The following is a 7,500-nucleotide window of genomic DNA, read 5'->3' as shown; positions in this document are numbered from 1 at the left end:
ATAATTAAGGACTTTATAGATTTTTTAAAATATAGTGTAGTATTAGTATGATTATAAAATTTTATTTTTTAAACATTTTACCCAAAAATAATTTTACATAACTTCAGCAACATAAATATGAAACAAAAATAATAAAAAAAAAATGTTTTTAACATATGTTAAATTATTAACCAAAAAGCTATTTTACATATCTCATGTAAAATAGAAAAGAAACAAAGAAAATATTTTTTAAGGAAGTATTTCGATGTTTTCAATAATGTCAAAAATAATAAAAAATTAATAAATAACTGAGCAACTTTTTGATTGTGTAAAAATATAGTACAGTAATAATATGATGACTATCAGGTTGACATTTTAAAACATTTTACCTAAAAACTATTTTACTTAAGTCATGTAAAAAAGATGGAAAAAAACTAAGATACGTTTTTTTAAGAAAGTTCTTCAATGTTTTTATTAATAATGTTAAATTAGTTATTTTGCACCAAAAAAAAAGACATACTATATATATAAAACATGCGTCAAATTAAATCCAACTTAGGTTGAAAAGTATAAAAATTGTGAGATGAATTAAGAAGTGTACTAAAGTTTAGTATGGGGGGGGGGGGCTCCACATAAAATTCTGCTGACTCCGCCCATACTCACCCTAAATCACACGATCATTTTTAATAATTATCCCAAAGGTGGAAATAGTCCTTTGAAAAATGAAGGAAGTGTGAATTAAAATGAATTCTGCTCCGGGTGCGGCTTTCTAAAAGGTCGACAGGAGTGGGAATGTGTGTGAAGGGTCGGAAAGTGTGTGTGTGTGTACTCACACAAAACGCAGCCCATCATTGAAGAATGACGTTCAATTAGTCAGAATACTGAAAAACTAAGTCGTTGTCGGCAGGATTCGAACCTGCGCGGGGAGACCCCAATGGATTTCTAGTCCATCGCCTTAACCACTCGGCCACGACAACCTGTCCTTTGTTCACGCTAACCTTTAGAAAAATGATGTGTAGTGAAGCCTTCTTTCAAATAAACAACAACCACCTTTTCCCCCTCTTGTATTTATCCTATAAATCAGTGGGAATCAAATTGTAATACTGTGACATTTCAGAGTTATGAGGGGGAAAAAAAGAAATGATTTTAAGAATAATATACGACAACATTTTTAGTCTTACAAAAAAATGTGTAAATTTCGGAGGAACGAGGGAGAAAAAAAGACATCATTTTGAGAATAATTTACAACAAATAGTGTAATAATACAAGTAAATACATGTAAATTTGACCATGATAAGTATTATAAATGAACTTTTTTACACAACTTATGTCATGTATTTTTTTTAAATCTGAAAAAAGTTGAAATATGATGAGAAAAAGGTGACTTAGCAAGATTATTGTAATAGTATGATGACCACAAAGTGGAAATGTACAACATTCTAAGAATATATAGAGTACAGTGCAGTTGTGGGCAGTTTTTATCTCATAAGTTCGACATTCTATATCGTAGTTGTGATTATTCTGTTTTATGATTATGACTTTTATTTCATAATTTTGACTTTTTTTAATCTCATAATTTCAATTTTTTATTTAATAATTTTAACTTTTATCACGCAATTTCAACTTTTTTAAAAATAATTTCAATGTATCTAAAGATCGCTAGAGGTGAAATTCTTGGACCGGCGCAAGACGGACGAGAGCGAAAGCATTTGCCAAGAATGTTTTCATTAATCAAGAACGAAAGTCGGAGGTTTCAATTATGACTTTTCCTCTTGTAATTTCAACTTTTTTATCTCATAATTTTGACTTTTTATCTCATAAATAGGACTTTTTATCTTATTTATAACTTCCTTATCTCATTATTTCATTTTTTGAAATCTCATAATTCTGACTTTCTTAACTCATAATTATTACTTTTATCTCATACTTAATAACGTAATTTCTATTTTATCTCAAAATAAAAAACATTTTATCACATCATTTCGACTTTTTATCTCATAAATAGGACTTGTTTCGTAATTTATATTTTGTTTGTAATTTTTTTAATCGCACAATTTAACCTTTTTATCTCAAATAGGACTTATCTAATAATTAGAACTTTTTCTAGCATAATTTCCCCTTTTTCTCATAATTTGGACTTCATCTCATGAATATGACTTTATATTTCATATTTATAACTTCCTTATCTCGTAATTTAGATTTTTTTAATCTATTAGATTTGACTTTCTATCTCATCATTACAAGTTTGTATCTCATAATCATGACTTTCTTAACTTATAATTATTACTTTTTATTGTCTTATTATTTTTATCTCATAATTTCAACTTTTTAAAAATCATAAATCTGACTTTTAGCTAAGTGCCAGGCTTTAATTTAAGATGTGTAGTGAAGCCTTCTTTAAAATAAACAACAACCACCCTCCCTCTTTCCTTTTCTTTGATGTTTTTAATATTGTTTACATTTGTTATTTCACATACAAAAATATAGAATTGAGGAATGTATTGATTTTTCAAAATACACTACAGTCATTGTATGATGAAATTTAAATTTTAAAATATTTAACCAACAAACTATTTTACATAATACTTGTAAATAAAATAGAAAAGAAACTAAGCAAATATTTTTTAAGGAAGTTTTTCGGTGTTTTTAATAATGTTAAATGTGTTATTTTGCACAAAAATTAAATAAATAACGGAGCAATTTATTGATTGTGCAAAAAATATAGCACGGTAATAAAATGATGACTAGAAGGTTTTTATTTTGAAACATTTCACCAAAAAACAATTTTACCTAACTTATGTAAAAAAAAACAAAAAAAAACAAAGATAACTTTTTTTTAAGAAAGTTCTTCAATGTTTTTATTAATAATGTTGAATTTGTTATTTTGCACAAAAAATAGACATATATTATATATATATAAAACATGCGTCAAATTAAATCCAAGTTAGGTTGAAAAGTATAAAAATTGTGAGATGAATTAAGAAGTGTACTAAAGTTTTGTATGGGGGCACAAACTGAAGAATGACGTTCAATTAGTCAGAATCATGAAAAACTAAGTCGTTGTCGGCAGGATTCGAACCTGCGCGGGGAGACCCCAATGGATTTCTAGTCCATCGCCTTAACCGCTCGGCCACGACAACTGTGCTCTTATTGTGTGAATTTCTAAGTGCCAGGCTTTGATTTAAGATGTGTAGTGAAGCCTCCTTTAAAAGAAAAAAACACCCTCACTTTTTCCCCCTATTGAATTTATTCCATAGATTAATGGGAATCAAATTGTGATACTAATCATTTAAAATCAATAAAGTCCAGTCCAGTGTCGATGCTTCACTCGCCCCCAAGGTTGTTTTCCACTCGCTTGGCGCTTACCTGTGATGGTCATTCCCCATCTTGGCTCCACTCACAGTTACCTGTCCAGTGGGTTTGTCCCGGTTAATTGTGCATTGTGTTGCTCCGCTCCTTCTGAGTGCGTCTTTCGTTCTGCGCTCCTTCTGAGTGCGTCTTTTGTTATTTTTCCACTCATCGTGAGTGCTCTTTTGTTATTAAACATTGTTATTTTTTGGAAACGGTTTCATCTCTGCTGTGGTGTCCTAACACGGCGTAGCCAGTCCTATAAGTAATACACTCAAAGTTAGAAAAATTGCGGTCATTGGGGTCCATAAAATATCGCTCATGTTAGTCCCGCGATCGCCTTCTAAAGAAATCCTTTTTTTTTTACTTAAAAAAAAGTTGTAATTTTAATAATGTTTACCAAAATAAATTTCTAGTTTACACAACTTATGTCATAGTAATATGTATTTTTTTTAAATCAGAAAAAAGTTGAAATATGATGAGAAAAAGGTGACTTTGCAAGGTTATTGTAATAGTATGATGATCAGAAAGTGGAAATGTGCAACGCTTTAAGAATATATCAAGTACAGGGTCGTTATGGGCAGTTTTTATCTCATAAGTTCGACATTATATCTCATAATTGTGACTTTCATTTAAGAATTTTGACTTTCTTATCTCATAATTTCAACTTTTTATTCAATAATTGTAACTTTTATCACATCATTTTAACTTTCCATTTAATAATTTTAACTTGTATCTAATAATTATGACTTTTCCTCTCTTAATTTCTACTTTCTTATCATAATTTAGACTTTTTATCTCATAAATACGACTTTTTATTTTATTTATAACTTCCCTATCTCATTATTTAAATTTTTTTTGTCTCATAATTCTGACTTTCTTAACTTATAATTATTACTTTTATCTCATACTTAATAACGTAATTTCTATTTTATCTCAAAATAAAAAACATTTCATCACATAATTTCGACTTTTTATCTCATGAATAGGACTTGTTTCGTAATTTCTTTTTTGTTATCTCAAAATGTGATTTTTTTTAATCGCACAATTTAACCTTTTTATCTCAAATAGGACTTATCTAATAATTAGGACTTTTTCTAACATAATTTCCACTTTTTCCTCATAATTTCGACTTCATTTCATGAATATGACTTTATATTTCATATTTATAACTTCCTTATCTCGTAATTTAGATTTTTTTAATCTATTAGATTTGACTTTCTATCTCATCATTACAAGTTTGTATCTCATAATCATGACTTTCTTAACTTATAATTATTACTTTTTATTCTCTTATTATTTTTATCTCATAATTTCAACTTTTTAAAAATCATAAATCTGACTTTTAGCTAAGTGCTAGGCTTTAATTTAAGATGTGTAGTGAAGCCTTCTTTAAAATAAACAACAACCACCCTCCCTCTTTCCTTTTCTTTGATGTTTTTAATATTGTTTACATTAGTTATTTCACATACAAAAAATATAGATTTGAGGAATGTATTGATTTTTCAAAATACACTACAGTCTTTGTATGATGAAATTTAAATTTAAAATATTTAACCAACAAACTATTTTACATAATAATTGTAAATAAAATGGAAAAGAAACAAAGCAAATATTTTTTAAGGAAATTTTTCGGTGTTTTTAATAATGTTAAATGTGTTATTTTGCACAAAAAATAAATAAATAACTGAGCAATTTATTGATTGTGCAAAAATATAGCACGGTAATAAAATGATGACTAGAAGGTTTTTATTTTGAAACATTTCACCAAAAAACAATTTTACCTAACTTATGTAAAAAAAAACAAAAAAAAACAAAGATAACTTTTTTTAAAGAAAGTTCTTCAATGTTTTTATTAATAATGTTAAATTTGTTATTTTGCACAAAAAATAGACATATATTATATATATATATAAAACATGCGTGAAATTAAATCCAAGTTAGGTTGAAAAGTATAAAAATTGTGAGATGAATTAAGAAGTGTACTAAAGTTTTGTATGGGGCACAAACTGAAGAATGATGTTCAATTAGTCAGAATCATGAAAAACTAAGTCGTTGTCGGCAGGATTCGAACCTGCGCGGGAAGACCCCAATGGATTTCTAGTCCATCGCCTTAACCGCTCGGCCACGACAACTGAGCTCTGCACTGTGTGAATTTCTAACTGCAGGGCTTTGATTTAAGATGTGTAGTGAAGCCTCCTTTAAAAGCAAAAAACACCCTCACTTTTTCCCCCTATTGAATTTATTCCATAGATTAATGGGAATCAAATTGTGATACTAACCATTTGGACACACACACCAGGACTGGCGAAAATTGCGATCTAATCAAAAAACCAAACCCCAAAACTCAAAATAGCGCTCTAGCGCCCCCTAGGAAGAAAACACAGACAAAACTGCCTTTAACTATGAGTAGGAATGTCGTAGAGACATGAAACAAAAACCTCTATGTAGGTCTCACTTAGACCTAGATTTCATACACTGACATACCCCAGCAAAAATCAACAGGAAGTTTGCAATTCCCCCTTCAAATCAAAAGTTTAGTAAAAACAGTCACCTTTGCCTCTTTGAGCTGTAATTTGACCCCCTTAACGTGCTTCAAAACTCACCAAATTGGACACACACATCAGGACTGGCGAAAATTGCGACCTAATCAAAAAACCAAACCCCAAAACTCAAAATTGCGCTCTAGCGCCCCCTAGGAAGAAAACACAGACTAAACTGCTCCTAGGAAGAAAACACAGATAAAACTGCCTGTAACTCCCAGTAGGAATGTCGTAGAGACATGAAACAAAAACCTCTATGTAGGTCTCACTTAGACCTATATTTCATATATTGACAACCCTCAGCAAAAATCCACAGAAAGTTTGCAATTCCCCCTTCAAAACAAAAGTTGGGTCAAAACAGTCACCTTTTTTAAAACATTATCTCCTCTGAGCGCGTTTGTCGTGTCGGCTTCAAAATAGCACAGGAGAGTGCTTGAACCCTTCCGATTAAAAGTTGATGAAAGAGTTTTTATTACTGCTCCGGTTTGGATTTTATGAGCCGTCAAAGTCGGTCCCGTCCATCGCTGCTTGCAATTTTAATTTAATTTATTTTTAATATATTGGATTTGACTTTCTATCTCATCATTACAAGTTTTTATCTCATAAATATGATTTTAACTTATTACTTTTATCTCATAATTTAAACTCTTTTATATCATAATTCTGATTTATTTCGTAATTTCTATTTTATCTAAAAATTAAATTTTTATCACATAATTTCGACTTTTTATCTCATAAATATGACTTATCTAATAATTATGACTTTTTCTATCATAACTTCAACTTTCTTTTTTTATAATTCTGACTTTTCATCTCAAATATGACTTTTTATTTCATTTTTATAATTTTCTTATCTCACAATTTAGATTTTTGTGATCTATTAGATTTGACTTTCTATCTCAAGTTTTGATCTCATAACTGGACTTTTTTATCTCATAATTTTTACCGTTTTACCTCATAATTATTACTTTTTGTCTCATAATTATGATGTTTTTATCTCATAATTTTTACTGTTTTACCTCATTTAAAATTTTTGTCTCATAGTTTTGACTTTTTAAAATCTCATTATTATGACTTTTTATCTCACAATTCCAACAATGCATACTGTGAGTGTTAGTAATTGCTATTAAATGGAAACAAGGATTAAATTAACACAGAGAGCAGCAGTTTTATTTTATTTTTTTAACGCTGCTGAGACCAAGGAAACTACTCCGCAGGTGGTCGGCCTGAGTGCAGTGTCAGCACAAGTATGTTCAGGAAAGAAAAAAGAACACACTAACGGGACTAAAAACAAAAATACTAGGTTGGTTTTATTCCAAATTCGACTAGCAAATTCAAGTTTTTGTTGAAAAGTAATAATTTAAAGAAAAACGTATTTAAAAACAATAAAATCACACAAAGATGAGACAAATACTTAAAAAAAAAAAAAAAGAATAAAGTTGAAAAATTATGCAATTAATTACTGAAATTAAATAAAGATATCACAGAAATACAGCGCTAATGTGACACACACAAAAGAACTGTTTTTGAGAATGTTTAAAAAAAACCAACGTATTAATTGTGGTTTTATCAGTCGTAATGTAACCATTTTGCATACAATTAAATAAAATCATATTACAAGAAAAAGCGA

The 7,500-nt window shown here is 29.1% G+C and overlaps 3 non-coding genes across 3 annotated transcripts; all 3 read right to left on the bottom strand.

The window, feature by feature from the left end:
* Window positions 1–874: 874 nt before the first annotated feature.
* On the bottom strand, window positions 875–956 carry trnas-aga (transfer RNA serine (anticodon AGA)). Its single transcript has one exon. It is a non-coding gene; the product is annotated as a tRNA-Ser (tRNA).
* Window positions 957–3,037: 2,081 nt separating this feature from the next.
* Window positions 3,038–3,119, bottom strand: trnas-aga (transfer RNA serine (anticodon AGA)). Its single transcript has one exon. It is a non-coding gene; the product is annotated as a tRNA-Ser (tRNA).
* A 2,261-nt stretch (window positions 3,120–5,380) lies between these two features.
* On the bottom strand, window positions 5,381–5,462 carry trnas-aga (transfer RNA serine (anticodon AGA)). Its single transcript has one exon. It is a non-coding gene; the product is annotated as a tRNA-Ser (tRNA).
* Between the last annotated feature and the right edge of the window lie 2,038 nt (window positions 5,463–7,500).

This window comes from Entelurus aequoreus, linkage group LG17 (genome assembly GCF_033978785.1).
Source record: "Entelurus aequoreus isolate RoL-2023_Sb linkage group LG17, RoL_Eaeq_v1.1, whole genome shotgun sequence".
In the NCBI taxonomy this organism is placed as follows: Eukaryota; Metazoa; Chordata; class Actinopteri; order Syngnathiformes; family Syngnathidae; genus Entelurus; species Entelurus aequoreus.
Note: the sequence above shows the minus strand (reverse complement) of the source record. Positions and strands in the feature narration are given on the sequence as shown.